Source organism: Salmo trutta, chromosome 4 (genome assembly GCF_901001165.1).
Source record: "Salmo trutta chromosome 4, fSalTru1.1, whole genome shotgun sequence".
NCBI lineage: Eukaryota > Metazoa > Chordata > Actinopteri > Salmoniformes > Salmonidae > Salmo > Salmo trutta.
In genome coordinates, this window is record NC_042960.1 from 4107075 (window position 1) to 4130152 (window position 23078).

General features: G+C 45.8%; 1 protein-coding gene across 2 annotated transcripts in view; it reads left to right on the plus strand.

The window, feature by feature from the left end:
• The window catches only part of LOC115191684 (zeta-sarcoglycan), a 208143-nt gene that overhangs the window by 38316 nt on the left and 146749 nt on the right, over positions 1 to 23078 (plus strand). Inside the window, exon 1 of one of the 2 annotated variants that reach the window (XM_029749530.1) lies at positions 3225 to 3740. The exons of the other annotated variant lie outside the window; for it this stretch is intronic. The gene's annotated coding sequence lies outside the window, so the exon portion shown is untranslated. Of the gene's footprint in view, positions 1 to 3224; positions 3741 to 23078 lie in introns of those variants that run through there. 2 annotated transcript variants of the gene reach the window in all.

A 23078-nucleotide genomic window follows, 5' to 3' on the forward strand; every position in this document is an offset into this window, starting at 1 on the left:
CATGCTGGGTCACTTAAAATTTTAAATAGACAAAAAAGGACCCCAAATAGTATATTCAATGTCTGATGAGCTGGCCTGTGAAGAGCCTGACTGTAAACATAGAAAGCTGCTCTGAGCTGTGACTGGCAGGGAGTCGGGCAGTGCCAGGGACTCATATATGAGAGAAGGGCCTGAGATGAATAGGACAGTCTTGCTCTGCGAGATTCCTCTGACAAGAGTACGTGACCAGCACGGTGAAACCAGATGAAAACACCTTAACATTAGTCTCTCTTCATAAAGCCCGGTGGATGGTGGAGGAGGGGGGAGGAACGGGTTGGCAGCGTTACCATAGCGATAAGTGTCTCTTCCCCCCGGCAAATGGACGCAGCGCGGAAGTCTCTCAGTCCACTGTCCCCAATAATCCAAAATACATCAAGGCTTCTCAGCTCTGTGGGTTGAGTTTAATTGGAACTTTGTTCGACGGGAAAGAGAGAGACGGAGAGAGTTGGCGGAGAAGTTTAGTGGCCTACTGGCTGTCTTCATTGAGCTGAGGATTTGAAAAGAAAACGGCCTCGCGCTTGTTCTTCTTCTTTGTACATGTTCTGTCTGTCATTTTAGTGGCGTCAGTATGTAGATGGGCCTGTAGCGAATGTTGTGAAGTTGAAATGAGGGCGATGAGGTTTACAGTGGAAAGAAACGTTTGCTAGCATCACATCAATGCAGAACAAAACGGTTCTCCATGTTTTCACATGATTAGAGTGTTGCTATGGCTTTTAGCGTCAATATTTCCCATGAGTTATTGTCCCGAATACACAGGGAGTCAGGAAGCAGGTGCAGAAGGAGAGTTTAATAACAATGATGAAAGGCAAATGAACAAAACAGGCGATGCGTATTGAACATGAAAGCAAACCAATATTGCCTGATGACTGAGGCCACTGAGGGTTGAATAAAGGGAAGGTAATCAAGGTGATGATGAAGTCCAGGTGTGCGTAATGATGGTTGCCAGGACTGGTGGTTAGTAGACCGGCAACGTGGAGCGCGGGAGAGGAAGAGCAGCACTAGGCGTGACAGCTATGACCTATTGGTTGGTACAGTTGCAGCTCATTTAGGACTTAAGATCCTGGCTTTAAATTATGGGTTTGGGTCACAAGAAAACGGCAAATGTTTTTGGTCTGTATCACCTACTACTGTTTGGCTACCATTTGGTGAAAGCCATTACAACTTCAATATGCAGAAGCACGCATTGTAGGAAGTATTGTCAAGGTCTATATCTGAAGAGAAAATACAAATTTTTAACTGTGATTCCGTCAATAATGCTAATAGTGGCTTCTAAAGAGTGTTGTTGATTCAGTAATGTTTTGGTATTCAAAGCACTTCCTCTTATAGTTTGATGCCTTGGGGAGTCCAACAACTGCTGTCTTTCAAATGAGTATAAAAAAAAGACTTCAATCTCTCTTATCTCAGATGTACTACGGTGGTGCTGCTGTCGATCAGTATTCTCTAAATAAGAAAGTATTGCCTGATCATTAATGGTGGTACTTCTGAGTGGTACAGACAACATCTGAATGTTGAACAACATGTTATTGCGAAACATCATCAAGAAGAATCACCAAGCACTTTCTGTACATGTCAGACTCAGCCCTCTACTGCTTATTGCTGAGTTTCTTGGGTAAAACTCACTTCTCTTTTAGCCCACTTATCCCTCCATCCTCTTCTTACCCAATCCTGTACTTCTCCTCAGAGCTCTGATGTCATTCCTTCATCCCTCCATCCATCCCCGATCCCAAGTGGGTTTTACGCCACTGTCCCATCACATACGCATGGCCTTCATACATTTCTCTCAGAGTCTGTCTGTAGTACTTTAAAGCCATTCCCCTTAGCGGAGGCAGAGACTGGACCCTCCAGTTGTAGAATCGATCCTGGTTTAATATAACTAGAAGGCTTGCCCGTTAGGTCAAGCTCAGGGGTCATTTACAGATGGTGATAATAAAGGGCCTTGCTTGGGACATCGTCAGCGTCGGGACGTCTCTGTCATCCAGCCATCTCTGTAGAGTTCTTATACTGTTTCTACCAGTTCTTATAGAGATTCCAAAGATGGAGGACAGAGGATTGGTGTATTGGAACAGGTTGCCAGTGAGCTGAGAAATGGCTCTGACAGGACACGGAAGGGAAGGTTTCAGTGTGTGGTTTTGTTATGGATATAAAGGACATATCATCTCATTTTTTTCATCTTCTTGGATTTTTATACATTGTACAGTAAGCCGTTTTGCTTCCTAAGCTGGTGGATTTATAAAAAGAGTTACTTCATGATAATCGCATCACTTTTGTGAACATTTTCTGTCTTTAAATCATTATCTTCCAGGAAGTTATGTTGTTTCTCGATTTTTAGGGCAGGTTGTTTTCTAAGATTGGTCACAATTGTTACTCACACAATAGTCTTACTGGAATTGTTGCTGAATCTGAAGGAGAGAATGCAAGTAAGTTGAAAAGTGCAAAACCATTACTCACCAGAACTGTTTGTCCCTCATGCACGACAGCAGAAAGCATTATCACTGGTAGAAGTTTTGGATGACTCATGCCAAACCATTCAAAGAAATGGGCCCAACTGCTTGAAAGAAGGCAAATCAGGCTATACGGTGCCACGCTCTGTGGTTTACATGTATACAGCTTTACATTCATACAGGCTTCCTCTGCCGTGGTGTTATTATAATGCATATTTTGAATGAATGTGAGCGTGAGATCCATGAACATTTGAAATGGGTGGCATATGGCTGTGTACCTGAGCCCTCTGGTTTAGTATGGCCGTTACCTGTATTTGTCTAGCGTCCCTTTATGTGAGGACACTACAGCATCTGCCAGGAGGTCTGGACTTTATGACACAGGTTGAGGGAATGGTTAGGTGGGGACTGAAATCTGTCTAGTTTCACTTTTTTTTAAGGAACAACTTGTTGAAGGCTATAACTTCACAGGCCAACTTCAAACCTGTGACACAAATGAAACATAACGAGAATGAAAATAAGAGCATGAAAGTTTTATGCTTTTCTTTCTTCTAGTTTTGTAATAAAGTTTTTAAAATAGCATAGCAGAAATCCTCAGGCAGTTTTAGAAGGCTGGTTTTAAAGACAGGGAAGGGAGGCAGGGAAGATCAGTGCGCCAGCGTTTGATAACAATATTTTCCCTCCCCGGTTCTGTTGTTCTCACTGGGGGGGAAGACTTGGTGCACCGCCGGGAGCCTCGCCAGCTGATTTGGTGGCTTGTTAGAAATGATTGCTTTATAATTACCTTCGACGCATTGTGTGCGAGCCTCGTGAGCAACGTTCTATTATACTGTATTAGTCGTAATGAACCAGTCCATATGCTAGCAATCTGCTTGAGAGACAAGACAGCGGGAAACGGAGACCGTTTTGCCTCTTTCTATCAGACGTTTACGTCTCAAGCTCCAACTGGGCCTCCTGAAGATGACGAGAAGCAAAGGTTTGGGGAAGGTAGCAAACATGTCCGCTGAGACGCAACAACTAGCCGCCCTGAATTACCGCCTCCCGCTTTGTACCGTTGTATAACTGGTTTTGTGGTGAGACGCGATTCGCCAGGGAGCCTCAGCTTTCAAAAGAGACGTTATTTAATTCTCTCAAAGTTTCAGAAGTGAATTCATAGGCTACATGCCTAAGAATGCCATGATGTTTCATCTACTAACTTTGTTGAATGAGCGTTTCCCCTAGTTTCCAACCTAACTGCGGTAGAGTGAAGAAGCAAAGCACTCTGTAAGTACCATGCTCATACACAACCTGCACTCTGCGATTAGATGGTGTATCTATCTACTGTATGGGGGACTAGAGGCAGTAAACGCACTTACAGCGCCATGTCTCTATTGTAGGTAATTAATCATGCAAATTAGCTTTTGTAGGTACCCTTGGGACAGCCAGATTTTAAGTTTACATTAAAATGTGAGTTAGCTCCACATGCAAGATTATGATAGCAGAGCCAACTTTATTTCTTCCGCCCTTCTGCTGTTTCCAAGCCTCAGGATCTACGTCGGCTATTTTGTTGTTAGCCATGACGGTTGGTATTAGTGTAGCAATTTCTCAAAGTCACAGTACTGTAAAGTTGATATAGACAGACTAATGGCAAAGTGTTCAATGGACTGTTTTAATGCCTAACTGTTTGATGAATTGTTCATAGGCCTACAATCTTAGTTTTTGGGAGTGGAGGACGGTATTTTCATAACAGTTACTATAAGTTAAAGGTCCAATGCAGCTGTTTTTATCCAAATATAAAATAGTTTCTGAGTAGCGATTAAGTACCGTACTGTGATTGTTTTCAAGTAAAATTGTCAAAAAGAAACAAAAATTGCTTCTTAGCTGGGAGTGGTCTGAGTGGGGAGGGGAAAACTAGCTGTTATTGGCAGAGAGGTTTGTAACTCTCTTTTTTATTGGTCTATTAACCAATTTACCGCCCAATGATGTCACCTGGCACGCCAAAACTCCATCCAACCAACACAGGCTGAAATTTCAGACAGTTTTTTCAAACAGCTCTCAAACTAAAATTAGTTCATATTTAATAATAATTTTCACAATTTCACAGAATTGTTCCAACCACATAGTGTGGAAGTATATATAAAACATAGGAAAATCACATTTTTGACTGCACTGGGCCTTTAATCAGTTGATGTCCGTTTGGTTCTTCTCCTTCATGCCCCAGGGATTAATTTCCTATATATATATATATATATATATATATATATATATATATATATATATATATATATATATATCGTTCTCATTGTATCAGTTCAACCATTGGCTGCACAGTTTGGTCTCATCCTTACAGAGTGAACACACTTAGGCTTCTGCATAATAAATATCCCCTACCCAGCCCATACTGAAGAGTTGTAAGCAGCATCAGTACAGCATCGGCGACGTGCATGGCGTCTTTACTAGCGTCAGATGCAGCCTCGCTTTAATCACCGTATCCAGGCTTTAACTGTCATGGGGCTTCGTAGCCAGCCGCCACCGCTTCCTCAAAACGTGACAGGAACATGCTCCGGTAGGCAAGCGTGGTTGACGGCGTGGGCCAGGGGAGCATGGGCCGTGTGCAAACATCACACAATTAATATTTTATTGAACGTTTAAAAGGGGCAGCGACTGGCGGTAAAACTGTTGTCCGGCAGTCGGTTTTTACCTTAACAATACTTCGATCTTATCTTGACTATTAGTGGTCAATGACGTAGCTTAGTGCCCGTTTAGTGTACTAGGGTCTTAATGTCCAACCTAGAAAACAACCACTCACCTCTTAATGTAAGGCCATACTGTTAGTATATTATATGATGTTGGTATCATCTGTTCAGCTTCCTCTGAATACTCTAAATCTTGTAGACCTTCTACACATAATGTATCTCAATGACATGGTTTCTCTCACACAGACAATCTACTCATAAAATATCTACATATACTGTATCCATAAAACGTATACATGTAAGTATATACATATTTACAGTACCGGTCAAACGTTTTAGAACACCTACTCGTTCAAGGGCTTTTCTTTATTTTTACTATTTTCTACATTGTAGCATGATAGGGAAGACATCAATATTATGCAATAACACATATGGAATCATGTGGTAACCAAAAAAGTGTTAATCAAATAAAGATATATTTTATATTTCAGATTCTTCAAAGTAGCCACCCTTTGCCTTGATGACAGCTTTGCACACTCTTGGCATTCTCTCAACCAGCTTCATGAGGTAGTCACCTAGAATGCATTTTAATTAACAGGTGTGCCTTCTTAAAAGTTAATGTATAGAATTTATTTCCTTCTTAATGTGTTTGAGCCAATCAGTTGTGTTGTGACAAGGTAGGGGTGGCATACAGAAGATAGTCCTATTTGGTAAAAGACCAAGTCCATATTATGGCAAGAACAGCTCAAATAAGTAAAGAGAAATGACAGTCCATCATTACTTTAAGACATTTTCAATCAAATTTCAAGAACTTTGACAGTTTCTTCAAGTGCAGTCACAAAAACCATCAATCACTATGATGAAACTGGCTCTCATGAGGACCGCCACAGGAAAGAAAGACCCTGAGTTACTTCTGCTGCAGAGGATAAGTTCATTAGAGTTATCTGCAGAAATTGCAGCCCAAATAAATGCTTCACAGAGTTCAAGTAAGAGACACATCTCAACATCAACTGCTCAGAGGAGACTGCATGAATCAGGCCTTCATGATCCATTTGCTGCAAAGAAACTACTACTAAAGGACACCAATAATAAGAAGAGACTTGCTTGGGCCAAGAAACACAAGCAATGGACATTAGACTGGTGGAAATTTGTCCTTTGGTCTGATGAGTCCACATTGGAGATTTTTGGTTCCAACCACCATGTCTTTGTGAGACGCGGTGTGGGTGAACGGATGATCTCCGCATGTGTATTTCCCACCGGGAAGCATGAAGGAGGAGGTGTTGTGGTGTGGTGTGGGAGTGCTTTGCTGGTGACACTGTCAGTGATTTATTTCCAATTCAAGGCACGCTTAACCAGCATGGCTACCACAGCATTCTTCAGCGATACGCCATCCCATCTGGTTTGCACTAAGTGGGACTATCATTTGTTTTTCAACAAGACAATGACCCAACACACCTCCAGGCTGTGTAAGGGCTATTTTACCAATATGAAGAGTGATGGAGTGATGCATCAGATGACCTGGCCTCCACAATCCCCCGACCCTAACCAAATTGAGATAGTTTGGGATGAGTCGGACCACAGAGTGAAGGAAAAGCACCCAACAAGTGCTCAGCGTATGTGGGAACTCCTTCAAGATTGTTGGAAAATCATTCCAGGTGAAGCTGTTGAGAGAATGCCAAGAGTGTGCAGAGCTGTCATCAAGGCAAAGGGTGGCTATTTGAAGAATCTCAAATATAAAATAATATACTTTTTTTTTGCTTACAACATGATGCCATGTGTTATTTCATAGTTTTGATGTCTTCACTATTATGCAAATCTAAAAAATAGTAAAAATAAAGAAAAACCCTTGAATGAGTAGGTGCTCTGAAACTTTTGACTGGTAGTTTACATAAAACATATACAGTTGAAGTCGGAAGTTTACCTACACAGTCTTCCCTGTGGCTCAGTTGGTAGAGCCTGGTGTGTGCAATGCCAGGGTTGTGGGTTTGATTCCCACAGGGGGCCAGTACAAAAAAAAAATGCATGAAATGGAATGTATGCATTCACTACTGTAAGTTGCTCTGGATAAGAGTGTCTACTAAAATGTAAATGTACACCTAAGCCAAATACATTTAAACTCAGTTTTTCACAATTCCTGACATTTAATCCTAGTAAAAATTCCCTGTCTTTTATTTCTTTCATCACATTTCGAGTGGGTCAGAAGTTTACATACACTCAATTAGTATTTGGTAGCATTGCCTTTAAAGTGTTTAACTTGGGTCAAATGTTTCGGGTAGCCTTCCACAAGCTTCCCACAATAAGTTGGGTGAATTTTGGCCCATTCCTCCTGACAGAGCTGGTGTAACTGAGTCAGGTTTGTAGGCCTCCTTGCTCGCACACGCTTTTTCAGTTCTGCCCACAAATGTTATATAGGATTGAGGTCAGGGCTTTGTGATGGCCACTCCAATACCTTGACTTTGTTGTCCTTAAGCCATTTTGCCACAACTTTGGAAGTATGCTTGGGGTCATTGTCCATTTGGAAGACCCATTTGCGACCAAGCTTTAACTTCCTGACTGATGTTTTGAGATGTTGCTTCAATATATCCACACAATTTTCCCTCCTCATGATGCCATCTATTTTGTGAAGTGGACCAGGCCCTCCTGCAGCAAAGGACCCCCACAACATGATGCTGCCACCCCCGTGCTTCACGGTTGGAATGGTGTGCTTTGGCTTGCAAGCCTCTCCCTTTTTCCTCCAAACATAACGATGGTCATTATGACCAAACAGTTCTATTTTTGTTTCATCAGACCAGAGGACATTTCTCCAAAAAGTACAATCTTTGTCCCCATGTGCAGTTGCAGACTGTAGTCTGGCTTCTTTATGGCGGTTTTGGAGCAGTGGTTTCTTCTTTGCTGAGCGGCCTTTCAGGTTATATCGATATAGCACTCGTTTTACTGTGAATATAGATACTTTTGTACCTGTTTCCTCCAGCATCTTCACAAGGGCCCTTGCTGTTGTTCTGGGATTGATTTGCACTTTTCGCACCAAACTACATTCATCTCTATGAGACAGAACGCGTCTCCTTCCTGAGCGGTATGATGGCTGCGTGGTCCCATGGTGTTTATACTGGCATACTATTGTCAACTTAGTGTATGTAAACTTCTGACCCACTGTAATTGTGATACAGTGAATTATAAGTGAAATATTATGTCTGTAAACAATTGTTGGAAAAATGACTTGTGTCATGCACAAAGTAGATGTCCTAACCGACTTGTCAAAACCATAGTTTGTTAACAAGAGTTTTAATGATTCAAACCTAAGTGTATGTAAACTTCTGACTTCAACTGTACATATATAATATATATATATATATATATATATATATATATATATATATATATATATATATATGTGTGTATATATTCATAAAATATATACATTTATACATAACATATGTTCTTAGATAATCTCTCAACTCTCCCCTCTTGCTATTACATATTCATTTACCACTGCATGTTTACATTGGTACATTTTGTTCATGGTACATATATAATATGCACCAGCCTGGCAACAAGCCTGTTTCCAGCCTACTTACCAGTATTTCAAATGCAAATACCACTTGTGCATTCGACAAACAAACAACCTGTTGACCAGCCACAAACAATGTCCCATTGTACAGTATGTCACATAATACATCTCCATGTCCATAGATGGCCTTCTTCCTGGCTATTACATATTTATGCATATACTGGAACGTTTTATTCCGTGGTACATAATATGCAATAGACAGCGAGGCGAGTATGGCACCCCAGCGTGTTTGACATTCAAACAGATCTGAAGCGCAGAGACCAGGCAGACTCAGCTGGCGGTTTACATCTCTTTAAACCTGGGGCTCTTCTGGCAGCCGCTCAGAACAGCCAGACCCAGATGTTGGGTGTATAGCCGGCCGTGGCTGACGGCCAAGTGCTGTGCGATGGTGGCTAGGTGAGCAGAGATTGAACGGGATGGAGAGGGAGGGAGGGGAGCAGGGGTATAGGGTAGAGATATAAGGATGTGCGATAGAGAGAGCGAGGGGGACGAAGGATGAGAGAAGGGGGAGAAAAGACAGTTAGGATGAGGAAGATTGAGAGACTATGAGAGCGAGGGGGAGAGGGAGGATGTGGAAGAGAGAGATTAGATGAGGGAGAGAAGAGAGAGAGACGCTGGCTCAGTGTGCTATAAGGACAGATGCTGCGTTTGAATGTATCACCAGTGAACAGAGCTTTATACTGCTGTGTTCTGACCAGTTTTACAGCAGGCGGCTGGGTTTACAAGAGCACAGAAAATAGAGCGCAGCCTTACAATCTATTACTAGTGTCAGTTTACAATACAGATAGATAGCTATGCTATTTATACATTATTAATACTGTAGGCTACTAATTGGGACATTTGCATGAAGATGGAGGGGTCCATATGTAATTACTGGATAATAAAATATCATGGTAGTAATGTCTGTGTGTGTGTGTGTGTGTATTTGTGTGCGAGTGAGCAAACGTGTGTATGCTGCAGGTATGTTCCTGCATGTGTGTGTGTGTGTGTATCCGTGCATGCATGTGTACATGCGTGGGTGTGCCAGTCCATGTGTTAGCATGTGACACTGTTCTCATGTGTTGTCATCCTTGAGCCAGCATATTCCCAACCACTACTCAGTACCCACCAGTCCCCTGTACCCCACCATGTCCTCTCATCCAGCAGGCAGGACACCCACCTGTCCCCTGTACCCCCATGTCCTCTCATCCAGCAGGCAGGACACCCACCTGTCCCCTGTACCCACCATGTCCTCTCATCCAGCAGGCAGGACACCCACCAGTCCCCTGTACCCCCCATGTCCTCTCATCCAGCAGGCAGGACACCCACCTGTCCCCTGTACCCCCATGTCCTCTCATCCAGCAGGCAGGACACCCACCAGTCCCCTGTACCCCACCATGTCCTCTAATCCAGCAGGCAGGACACCCACCAGTCCCCTGTACCCCACCATGTCCTCTCATCCAGCAGGCAGGACACCCACCAGTCCCCTGTACCCCACCATGTCCTCTAATCCAGCAGGCAGGACACCCACCAGTCCCCTGTACCCCACCATGTCCTCTCATCCAGCAGGCAGGACACCCACCAGTCCCCTGTACCCCACCATGTCCTCTCATCCAGCAGGCAGGACACCCACCAGTCCCCTGTACCCCACCATGTCCTCTAATCCAGCAGGCAGGACACCCACCAGTCCCCTGTACCCCACCATGTCCTCTCATCCAGCAGGCAGGACACCCACCAGTCCCCTGTACCCCACCATGTCCTCTCACCCAGCAGGCAGGACACCCACCAGTCCCCTGTACCCCACCATGTCCTCTCATCCAGCAGGCAGGACACCCACCAGTCCCCTGTACCCCACCATGTCCTCTCATCCAGCAGGCAGGACACCCACCAGTCCCCTGTACCCCACCATGTCCTCTCATCCAGCAGGCAGGACACCCACCAGTCCCCTGTACCCCACCATGTCCTCTCATCCAGCAGGCAGGACACCCACCAGTCCCCTGTACCCCACCATGTCCTCTCATCCAGCAGGCAGGACACCCACCAGTCCCCTGTACCCCACCATGTCCTCTCATCCAGCAGGCAGGACACCCACCAGTCCCCTGTACCCCACTATGTCCTCTCATCCAGCAGGCAGGACACCCACCAGTCCCCTGTACCCCACCATGTCCTCTCATCCAGCAGGCAGGACACCCACCAGTCCCCTGTACCCCACCATGTCCTCTCACCCAGCAGGCAGGACACCCACCAGTCCCCTGTACCCCACCATGTCCTCTCATCCAGCAGGCAGGACACCCACCAGTCCCCTGTACCCCACCATGTCCTCTCATCCAGCAGGCAGGACACCCACCCGTCCCCTGTACCCCACCATGTCCTCTCATCCAGCAGGCAGGACACCCACCAGTCCCCTGTACCCCACCATGTCCTCTCATCCAGCAGGCAGGACACCCACCAGTCCCCTGTACCCCACCATGTCCTCTCATCCTGGGTTCTTAGTATTCATGGCCATAATGCTGCCTCCCTGGGGAGGGAGAGAGAGGTAATACCTGCTACTCCCTATCCTCTCTTCCACTGTTCATTCCATCCCTTTATCCTACACGCTTCCCTAGTCACTGTCCTTATCCTCCCTTCCTTCTCTTCATCCTTTCATCCCTCCATCCTCCACTCTTCCGTAGTCACTGTACCCATCTTTGCCTCCTATCTTCCATCCCTCACTCCACTCCTCCCTAATAACCGCCCCCAAACCTCCCCTCCATCCCTCTATTTCTCTTCAAACCTCCCCTCCATCCCTATATTTTTCTTCAATCCTCCCCTCCATCCCTATATTTCTCTTCAAGCCTCCCCTCCATCCCTCTATTTCTCTTCAAACCTCCCCTCCATCCCTCTATTTCTCTTCAAACCTCCCCTCCATCACTCTATTTCTCTTCAAGCCTCCCCTCCATCCCTCTATTTCTCTTCAAACCTCCCCTCCATCCCTCTATTTCTCTTCAAACCTCCCCTCCATCACTCTATTTCTCTTCAAGCCTCCCCTCCATCCCTCTATTTCTCTTCAAACCTCCCCTCCATCACTCTATTTCTCTTCAAGCCTCCCCTCCATCCCTCTATTTCTCTTCAATCCTCCCCTCCATCCCTCTATTCATCTTCACTCTTCCCCTTCATCACTCTATTTATCTTCTTTCCTCCCCTCCATCCCTCTATTTTTCTTCAATCCTCCCCTCCATCCCTCTATTTCTCTTCCATCCTCCCCTCCATCCCTCTATTTCTCTTCAATCCTCCCCTCTATTCATCTTCAATCCTCCCCTCCATCCCTCTATTTCTCTTCAATCCTCCCCTCCATCCCTCTATTTCTCTTCAACCCTCCCCTCCATCCCTCTATTTCTCTTCAATCCATCCCTCCACCCTCTCCTATTTCCCTCCCTTCCTTCCCCCAGGCAGCCTCTGTCACCTGGGCAGCAGCTGGAGTGTGCCCACTGTGCCCGTGCCAGGCTCACAGCCTCTGGCAGGAGGTGGCAGTGATGCCAGGTGAGCCATTAACACAGCCACCCTCCAGGCATGTAGCCCTCACATCCAAGTGTGAGTGTGTGTTTGCATTTGCGTGTAATGCCCACACATTGAGGACCACACACACACACACACACACACACACACACACACACACACACACACACACACACACACACACACACACACACACACACACACACACACACAGCGCACACACTCATATGCAATCACACACACTCATATGCAATCACACGTGTTCTCTCTCCAACCAACACATGCAAGGACACACACACACACTCATACAAGCTGGTGAAAAGGATGTTGTTGCCAAGACACATTCACAAATCCAGGCCTTTGGATGTGCAGTACTTAAGGTCCAGCCCCACAGTACAGCTGGTGTCAACAGGATACAAAGTGTATAATTGAAGAGGCTGAGACTGAGACAGGTAGCATGCATTGGCTTCAGTGAGAGTTGATACACTCAGTGACCATGTAGTGTGTGTGTGGCCTGCAGGTCAAGAAGTGTGTGTGGGCTCTGTTGGCTTGTCTTCCCCTGCCAGGCTAGCAGGCATGAGGCTGAGGGTCTCTCTCTCTCTCTCTCTCTCTCTCTCTCTCTCTATTTCTATCACTCTCTCTTTCTCTCCCTCTTTCTGTCACTCTCTTTTTCTCTTCTATTTCCCTCTTTCTCTTTCTCTTTCTCTCTCTCTCTCCTTTTCAAGGGATGGACGTCTGCCAGGATCCTTTTCAGCTACTCAGCCAATTTAGCAGGTTCCTTTCTGCCTCTCTGTGTGTATTTCAGAGGCTAGAGCGAGATAGAGAAATGGATTGAATTCCTGTCTCTTCCAGTGCGACAGTACACACTGACCCTCTGTACTACTGTATAGTCTGTCTGTCTGTCTGTCTGTCTGTCTGTCTGTCTGTCTGTCTGTCTGTCTGTCTGTCTGTCTGTCTGTCTGTCTGTCCAGCTGCTGGTTTCTATGTAGCGTGATTCTATTCAAATGGCTTCCTCCTCCTCCCCTCCTTCAGGAAATGTAGAGTCAACAGACACACACACACTGTTACTTTCAGTCACATTTTCCTCCCCTTTCCTGTGCCTATGGTGTTGAAGGACTGCCTGATGCGTTAATGATTATGAATTCCAAAGGTTTTAGAGGGAACATTCCGCCACTTATTTCCATAATATCCAGTTAACCACAGGAAGCATATTGGGCGGCCATTCAAAAGGTTTATCACTGTTAAGACCTCTTAGTAGAATGACGTAGCCTAATGATTTGGAACGGGCCTCTCTCTATGATCGTGACGGATAGCCATTGGTCGTCATATGTTGTTTTATTGTCAATCCGCCATTACATTTATCCAGGGTTTGTTTCGTTTTCGTTGTTGAAGAAGAACAATGACCGAGACGCAATCATTCAAGTTTTCATTTGACTTATGCATCCTTATTGAACTGTTAGGGTAAATAGTGTCACACTTGGATAAGCTGTGTGTGTGTGTGTGTGTGTGTGTGTGTGTGTGTGTGTGTGTGTGTGTGTGTGTGTGTGTGTGTGTGTGATAGTGTGTGTGATTATGTGTGATTATGTGAGATTATGTGTGATTGTGTGTGTGATAGTGTGTGTGATAGTGTGTGTGAGTGTGTGTGTGTGTGTGTGAGATTATGTGAGATTATGTGAGATTATGTGTGATTGTGTGTGTGATTGTGTGTGTGATAGTGTGTGTGATAGTGTGTGTGCGTGTGTGATAGTGTGTGTGAGTGTGTGATAGTGTGTGTGCGTGTGTGATAGTGTGTGTGTGTGCGTGTGTGATAGTGTGTGTGCGTGTGTGATAGTGTGTGTGCGTGTGTGATAGTGTGTGTGCGTGTGTGATAGTGTGTGTGCGTGTGTGATAGTGTGTGTGCGTGTGTGATAGTGTGTGTGCGTGTGTGATAGTGTGTGTGCGTGTGTGATAGTGTGTGTGCGTGTGTGATAGTGTGTGTGCGTGTGTGATAGTGTGTGTGTGTGTGTGTGATAGTGTGTGTGCGTGTGTGATAGTGTGTGTGCGTGTGTGATAGTGTGTGTGCGTGTGTGATAGTGTGTGTGTGTGTGTGTGTGTGATAGTGTGTGTGCGTGTGTGATAGTGTGTGTGCGTGTGTGATAGTGTGTGTGCGTGTGTGATAGTGTGTGTGCGTGTGTGATAGTGTGTGTGCGTGAGTGATAGTGTGTGTGCGTGTGTGATAGTGTGTGTGCGTGTGTGATAGTGTGTGTGCGTGTGTGATAGTGTGTGTGCGTGTGTGATAGTGTGTGTGCGTGTGTGTGCGTGTGTGATAGTGTGTGTGCGTGTGTGATAGTGTGTGTGTGTGTGTGTGCGTGTGTGATAGTGTGTGATAGTGTGTGTGTGTGTGTGTGCGTGTGTGATAGTGTGTGTGCGTGTGTGATAGTGTGTGTGCGTGTGTGATAGTGTGTGTGCGTGTGTGATAGTGTGTGTGCGTGTGTGTGTGCGTGTGTGATAGTGTGTGCGTGTGTGATAGTGTGTGTGATAGTGTGCGTGTGTGATAGTGTGTGTGCGTGTGTGTGTGTGTGTGTGATAGTGTGTGTGCGTGTGTACTATAAGACATTGATTTAAATGTACAGCTGGGGATGTGAGACGTCCAACAATGCAGTTAGAGACGCGTGAACTCAGACAAGATCAATAGCTCAGCCTGATCAATCTGATCAATCTGATCAATCTGAACAATCTGATCAATCTTAGTCTCGGTCCTGCTTTCTTCCTCTCTCTTTTCTCTCTTTTCTCTCTCCCTCTCTCTCTCACTTTATTCCTCTCTCTCTCTCTGTCCTGCTTTCTTCCTCTCTCTTTTCTCTCTCCCTCTCTCTCTCACTTTATTCCTCTCTCTCTCTCTCTGTCCTGCTTTCTTCCTCTCTCTTTTCTCTCTCCCTCTCTCTCTCACTTTATTCCTCTCTCTCTCTCTCTTTCTCTCTCTCTTTCTCTCTCTCTCTCTCTCTCTCTCTCTCTTTCTTTGTCTTTCTTTCTTTCTTTCTCTCTCTCCTGCTTTCTTCCTCTCTCTCTCTGGTTTATCCATACGTCTCCATTTTGGATAGATAACTCTTTGTGTTGTTGTTTGTTTAGAGTTTTCCAGTTTTCCCAGAAGTGGTTAGATTCTATGAGTTCTTCAATTATGTTGAGCTGATTGATGTCTGACCTGCTGTATTGTATTTCTGTATTGTTTTAGTGATTCACCTTAGTAAAGGTGTAGGCTCAGCTTTTCTGGAACTATGCTTTTGGTTGGATAGGTTTCTCAATTTCTTTCTTAGGTTTTTCCATTCTTCATCAAACCATTTGTCATTGTTGTTCATTTTCTTAGGTTGTCTGCTTGACATTTTTAGATTTGATAGGGAAGCTGAGAGGTCAAATATACTGTTTAGGTTTTCTACTGCCAAGTTTACAGGAAATTGTCTAAAAGGGATTGAATTTGTTGTTGCCTAATTGTTTTTTGGTAGATTTCCAAACTATTTTCCTAATATCTATAGCATTTCTTAATATTATTCAGTTCCTTTGGCTTTGATGCCTCATAAATGAGCAAAGCTCTGTTCAGTGACAAAGTAGTCTATTGACAAGAGATGAGCTATAGGTGTACCTACCATAGGAGTCCCCTCGAAGCCTACCTTTGACTATTTACATACCCAGTGTTTGACAGAGCTGAGTTGTGAACCGTTTTCGTAGTTATGTGTGGGGGGCATATGGGGGAGGGAATGCTGTCACCTATAGGTAGGTGTTTGTTCCTCTGTTTGCTGAGGGTGTCGGATTCTTGTCCAGTTCTGGTATTTAGGTCGCCAGAGACTAGTACATGTCCCTGAGCCTGGAAATTGTTGATCATCCCCTCTAGGACGGAGAAGCTGTCATCGTTAAAGGATGGGGATTCTATTGGGGGATATAGGTAGCACACGAGGACATTTTTCTCTGTTGAGATCATTTCTTTGTTCATTTCTAGCCAGATGTAAATTGTTCCTGTTTTGACTATTTTTAAAGAGGGGGTTAGGTCTGCTCTATACCAAATGAGCGTACCCCCTGAGTCTCTTCCCTGTTTCCCACCTGGTAGTTTAGTGGAGTGGGACTACCAGCTCTCTGTAACCTAGAGGGCAACCAGGGGATCTGTCTCCTCTACACCTTGTTTCTTGTAGGATGACAATGTCTGTATTTCCGATTTCTTGGATGAAGTCTGTGTTCCTGCTCTTTAGGCCAAAGGCAGTTGACCTCATACCTTGTATATATGAGATAATAAAAGCTTTGTGTTCCATAGGGTCTAGTGTTGTTTTTGTGTGGATTAGGCCCGGATCATCACAGTAGGTGTGAGAAGAGTATGTTGAGCATCTGATACATACCTCTTAGGTCGCAGGATAGGGATAAGGCAGGTGTAATAGTGGGGGTTGGGCCTGTTGCTCTGCTCATGGCCTGGGCATACAGTACCAGTCAAAAGTTTGGACACACCTACTCATTCAAGGGTTTTTCTTTATTTTTTCCTATTTTCTACATTGTAAAATAATAGCATCAAAACTATGAAATAACACATATGGAATCATGTAGTAACCCAAAAAGCGTTAAACAAATCAAAATATATTTTAGATTCTTCAAAGTAGTCACTCTTTGCCTTGTTGACAGCTTTGCACACTCTTGGCATTCTCTCAACCAGCTTCACCTGGAATGCTTTTCCAACAGTCTTGAAGGAGTCACCACATATGCTGAGCACTTGTTGGCTGCTTTTCCTTCACTCTGCGGTCCGACTCATCCCAAATCATCTCAATTGGGTTGAGGTCGGTTGACTGTGGAGGCCAGGTCATCTGATGCAGCACTCCATCACTCTCCTTCTTGGTCAAATGGCCCTTACACAGCCTGGAGGTGTGTTGGGTCATTGTTCTGTTGAAAAACAAATGATAGTCTGACTAACTGCAAACCAGATGGGATGGCGTATCACTGCAGTATGCTGTGGTAGCCATGCTGGTTAATTGTGCCTTGAATTGTAAATAAATCACTGACAGTGTCACCAGCAAAGCACCTTCACACCATCACACCTCCTCCTCCATGCTTCACGTTGGGAACCACACATGCGGAGATCATCCGTTCACCTACTCTGCATCTCACAAAGACACAGCGGTTGGAACCAAAAATCTCAAATTTTGACTCATCAGACCAAAGGACAGATTTCTACCCTTTGTGGGGTTGAGGTTCTGGTCTGGGTCTGAGCTGGGCTGTTCTGCTGGCTTGTCTGGGGGATTATTCTGCTCCCTGTCACAGCTCAGCTTTCTGACCTCGTCCTTCAGTGCCATGTGTGCCTCTTTAAGTTCTCTCACCTCAGTCCGTAGAGCAGCCAGTTCTCTCAGACAGCCGTCTATATCCACCTTCTTCCCTCCGGGTCTTGTTAGGGGGTGTTGTTGTGCTGGTCTGTTTTGTGGGTTTGTTCTGTCTTGATTGTGTGGACTAGCTCTCTGAGCTCCACCATGTCTCTCTCCAGCTCTGTGAATGTATCCCTCTAAATGATGGAGGAGCAGTGCAGTTGTGGGACCTAGCTGTTTTCAGTGCCGGGGGGGGGGGGGGGGGGGGGGGGGGGGTGACTATCGTTGTCTGCAGGACATTTTGAAGAGGTGTGATCAGACTCACTCAGGATGGAGGAGTCATCACAGAGAAAGAGCTTTTCCTGCTGTGCTCTCTCTTTGATCCTGTAATGGTGCAGGATGCCCTGCACCATTACTGTCCCAGACTTGTACACGTTGACAGAGGCTGTTTCAATTTCCTCAATGTCTAGTATTGTGAGTTTCCACCCTGGGCCAATACCCTCTCTAATGACATAGAGGTAGTGTCCTCTTATAGCACTGTACCATGCCAGGTTCGTTTTAATATCCATGGGGTATTGTAATGACCCCTGGACAGGGATAAGCCATTGGGGCTTCAAAGGCCTCTGCATTTGGGAAGGGTAGGGGTGGAGAGTTGGAGGAGGAGGAGGGGGAGAAGAGGATGAATGGGTAGTACAGATCAACTCATGGGACGGGGGTTACGATATTAACTAATAAAATGATGTTTTCATCAAAGCCTGCTCAGAGGCCTTTATCCTCACTGATCGTCTCTCTAGCGAGCCCAACCGGCATTAACATTCACCTGCCATCAATGGAAAGACCTTGAAATTGCATCATTCGAGACTTCCATATTTAATACGCCGTTTTCCCTCATTCCTCCTCCTTTTCTTGATTTCTGGTTAAATCGTGCTCCAGATGTAACTTTGTATTTAGATTAGGTCTGCGTCCCTATTCAATATATAGTGCACTACTTTTGACCAGGGCCCATAGGTTCTGGTCAAAAGTCGTGTACCTGTAGGGAATAGGGTGGCATTGGGACACACTTGACGCTTTTACTGTCAAAAGATATTGCCTCGCAAAACAGGGCACTGTCAGGAAGGATGAAAACGGGGTTGTTTTATTGTTGCTGGGCGGCTCTGCCAGGAAAGGGGGATGGAGGACCAGGCCTGATCAGTAGCTGTCAATGTCATCTGTCTGTCTGTCTCCTCCTTCATAGGAACATATTCATATGTAACATATTCATATGGGCATCTGGTGTCCTTTTAGACCCACACACATTGGCATGGATACACACACACACATACACACACACATTGGTATTGGTACACACACACACATACACACACACATTGGCATGGATACACACACACATACACACACACATTGGCATGGATACACACACACACATACACACACACATTGGTATTGGTACACACACATACACACACACACATTGGCATGGATACACTCACACATACACACACACATTGGTATGGATACACACACACATACACACACACATTGACATGGACACACACACACATACACACGAACACTGGCATGGATACACACACACATACACACACACATTGGAATGGACACACACACACACAATTTCACACTCTGGCGCTCCCGATGCATTTGGGTATTGCTCATCACTCATGCACATGAGTGCACACACACATCGACTTGCGGACACACACACACACACACACACACACACACACACACACACACACAAACAAACATTGTGTCATTCACAGAACAGCACAGCAACAAGCTACTGTCATAGTGACACATAAACAGATACACACAGACATGCTGGGCCTGACAGTAAGATGAATGTGATAGAAAGGCATTCTCTAACTGTCCAAAGGCATAACTGCCCCCTCTCTCACCTTAGTGGCCTCCCCCTGCCCCCTCTTTCACCCTAGTGGTCTCCCCTCACCCTGCCCCCTCTCTCACCCTAGTGGCCTCCCCCTGCCCCCTCTCTCACCCTAGTGGCCTCCCCTCACCCTGCCCCCTCTCTCACCCTAGTGGCCTCCCCCTGCCCCCTCTCTCACCCTAGTGGCCTCCCCCTGCCCCCTCTCTCACCCTAGTGGCCTCCCCCTGCCCCCTCTCTCACCCTAGTGGCCTCCCCTCCCCCTGCCCCCTCTCTCACCCTAGTGGCCTCCCCTCCCCCTGCCCCCTCTCTCACCCTAGTGGCCTCCCCTCCCCCTGCCCCCTCTCTCACCCTAGTGGCCTCCCCCTGCCCCCTCTTTCACCCTAGTGGTCTCCCCTCACCCTGCCCCCTCTCTCACCCTTGTGGCCATATACACACTGGACATATAGTATTACAGTAATACAACCAGACCTGCTACTGCATTAGAGCCATATACACACTGGACACATAGTATTACAGTAATACAGCCAGACCTGCTACTGCAGTAGAGCCATATACACACTGGACACAGTATTACAGTGATACTGCCAGACCCATAGATATAAATACATACTGTATGACAACAGATATAGACTCAGCTTTTCATTAAGTATGTGTGGGTCACAGGAGGCTGCTGAGGGGAGAACGGCTCATAATAATGTCTGGAACGGAGCCAATGGAATGGTATCAAATACCTGGAAACCACGGAAACCATTTGTTAGATGTGTTTGATACCATTCCACTAATTCCACTCCAGTCATTACCAGGAGCCTGTCCTAATCATTTAAATGTGCCACCATCCACCTGTGGTGTGTGTGTGGTGTGTGTGTATGTGTGTGTGTGGTGTGTGGTGTGTGTAGTAAGGGATGTTAACCTGATGCAATGCCCTTTATAAATACAGTCCTGTACTGCATTGCATTATGCTTCCAGACCTGTTGCTACAGGACTTGTTATGCGTCTGAAATAAAGGCTTTGTCTTGGCTTTCTATCTAATGAGTTTGTTGTTGTCTGACGCGTATTCTGACCGGCAGGGTGCTGATTTGATTACGGCGCCACGCGGCGCCTCGTCAGATCATGTCGCTGATAAAGAATGTCTGGGACCCCGACCTGCCCAGCTCACCCGTCCGTGTTTGGAGGCCAGAGGGGTGAAGGGTAATTTGCATCGTCTCCCTGTCGCCCCTCGCATCTTGTATTCCTTCATTAGTGTTATCCTTTAACGAGCGGATCAAACGTGAGGGTAATTATTAAGTAGATCATATCTCTGCTGTAGCCGTGGCAACGGTCGCCGGGCAGGGAGGGAAGCGATGTTGGGAACCTGGTGCATGATGAGTACTTTTGGTAGACCCTTGTTTGTGTTGTGTGTGTGTGTGTGTGTGTGTGTGCGTTCGCATTGCGTTGTGTGTTTGAGTTGTGCGTGTGGTGTGTGTGTGTGGTTGTGTTGTGTGTGTGTGCGTTTGCATTGTGTTGTGTTGTGTGTTTTGAGTTGTGTGTGTGTGTTTGTGTTGTGGTTGTGGTGTGTGTGTGTGTGTTGTGTTGTGTGTTTGAGTTGTGTCTGTGGTGTGTGTGCAACAGAAATCTCAGTATTCAACGTTTGTCCAGGAGGGGGATAAACTTCACATTTCAACAGTTCAGTTTAGATAAGGATTAAGGTTTGGGAAAGACCAGAAAAAAACGAATGGCCCTATTCAGGGAAAGGGGAAACCTAGTCAATTGAACAACTCAATGCATTCAACAGACATATGCAGTTGCTAACATATACTAACACTATTGACATCCTGTACATGTTAGCTGATGTGCTGTATCCCTGCTGTGACAGCCCTACCTGTACTACCACTGTACTATACTGTACATAATAGCCGTAACTCAGTGCAGGCTGTAAACCTATAAGAGCCATTGTGACTGGGATGCCCTTGAGTGAGATGGCTCCCTAGCAGTGTGACTAGAACACAGAGTACCCATCACACACACACACAAGCACACACACACACACACACACACACACACACACACACACACACACACACACACGTGCACATACACACACACAAACACACACGCATTTTGTTCCCATCTACTTTCAATGGGGTTAGGGTGGTAGGTTGTAACTCGCCCGCATCAAGGTCTACAGCAAGCAAATCAATTATGCAAATAACTTAAAGGTAAATGCTTTTGCTAACATGGCTGCGTTAGCAGCGGCCTTGGTGTGTGTGTGTGTGTGTGTGTAGAAAGCCTCCCTGGAGGTTTGAGTTATGAAATCCAGGTGCGCTGATAGGGGATTTGCATGTAAACAGCCCCACGGCCATTTCAAAATAATCCCCATAGACATCTATCTGGGAGAGGAGGGAGAGGGACCCGCTAATCAGACGTCTGTAGCTAGCCTAGCCCTGAGGTGCTGCCTTCCTACCATCTACTTACTGCTACACTGTACACTATCTGTTTTGAGATTGTTAGCGCAAAGCTATGGTTGCGTGTGTGTGTGTGTGTGTGTGGGTAGGGGGATTGTGACATCGAATGAATCATACTTCTGTCATCTCTGACATCACACACAATCAAGTGCGCACACACATGCATGCACGCAAGCACACACACAAATATACTAAAACGGAACACAAAGGCCGTTGATTAAAGCCCATCAATTGTAGTGGTGAAGGAGAAAGGTAAGGGCCTCCACATTGATTCTTTGCTAAAGGGACATAAAGGGAGAATAACTGTCCCACAATCAGCTTCACACCTTCAGCAGGGGGCAATTACACTGGTGTAAGGTCAGCTAATCCCTGGTTTACATACACACACACACACACACACAGGCATGCACAAGTGCACACACAACATACCCACACAGACAAACGTTCTCAGGGTCCATCGGTCACCAGTGTACACGTGAGCAGACTTTTGAATGATCACTTAGCATGCGTCTTGTAGAAAAGAAACTGACAGATTAGGGAGAAAAGAGGTGTTCTGAAGAGTGAAGCTGGTGATGCTGGTTGGAAATGGAGGGAGAATGTGATGAGCTAGTGGTTTGGTAGGGCTGATTGTGACAGAGATTGGATATGTTTAGAGAGAGACTCTCTCCCTCTCTCTCTCTCTCTCTCTCTCCTCCTTCTCAGTGTGTAGAAATTCATCAGGCACTCTGATAGATGAGAGTGCATAAAGGGACATGTGGGGTGTAAATCTAACACACACACACACACACACACACACACACACACACACACACACACACACAGCTCTATCAGTGAGGGTTAGTGAATGGTCAGAGACTGCACCGTGGAATAAATCCTACATGGCACCCTATCCCCTGAATAACAGCCTATTCCCTATGGGCCCTGGTCAAAAGTAGTGCACTATATAGGAATTAGGGGGACATTTGTGACACAGACACGGAAAAAACACAGGGAGGGAGGGAGGGAGGGAGGAAGACAGGGAGGGAGGGAGGGAAACAGGGAGGGGAAGAGAGAGGGAAGGGGAGAGGGAGAAATGGTGGTAGGTGGGATGAAAAGAGAAGTACGGAGAGGGAGAGGTAGAGCGAGAGACAGAGGGAGGAGGAAGAGTGGAGGGATCAGAGCTCACTGAGCAACATCATAAAGCTGGTGTTCTGATTCTGTCACCATGAGAGATTTACACACACACACACACACA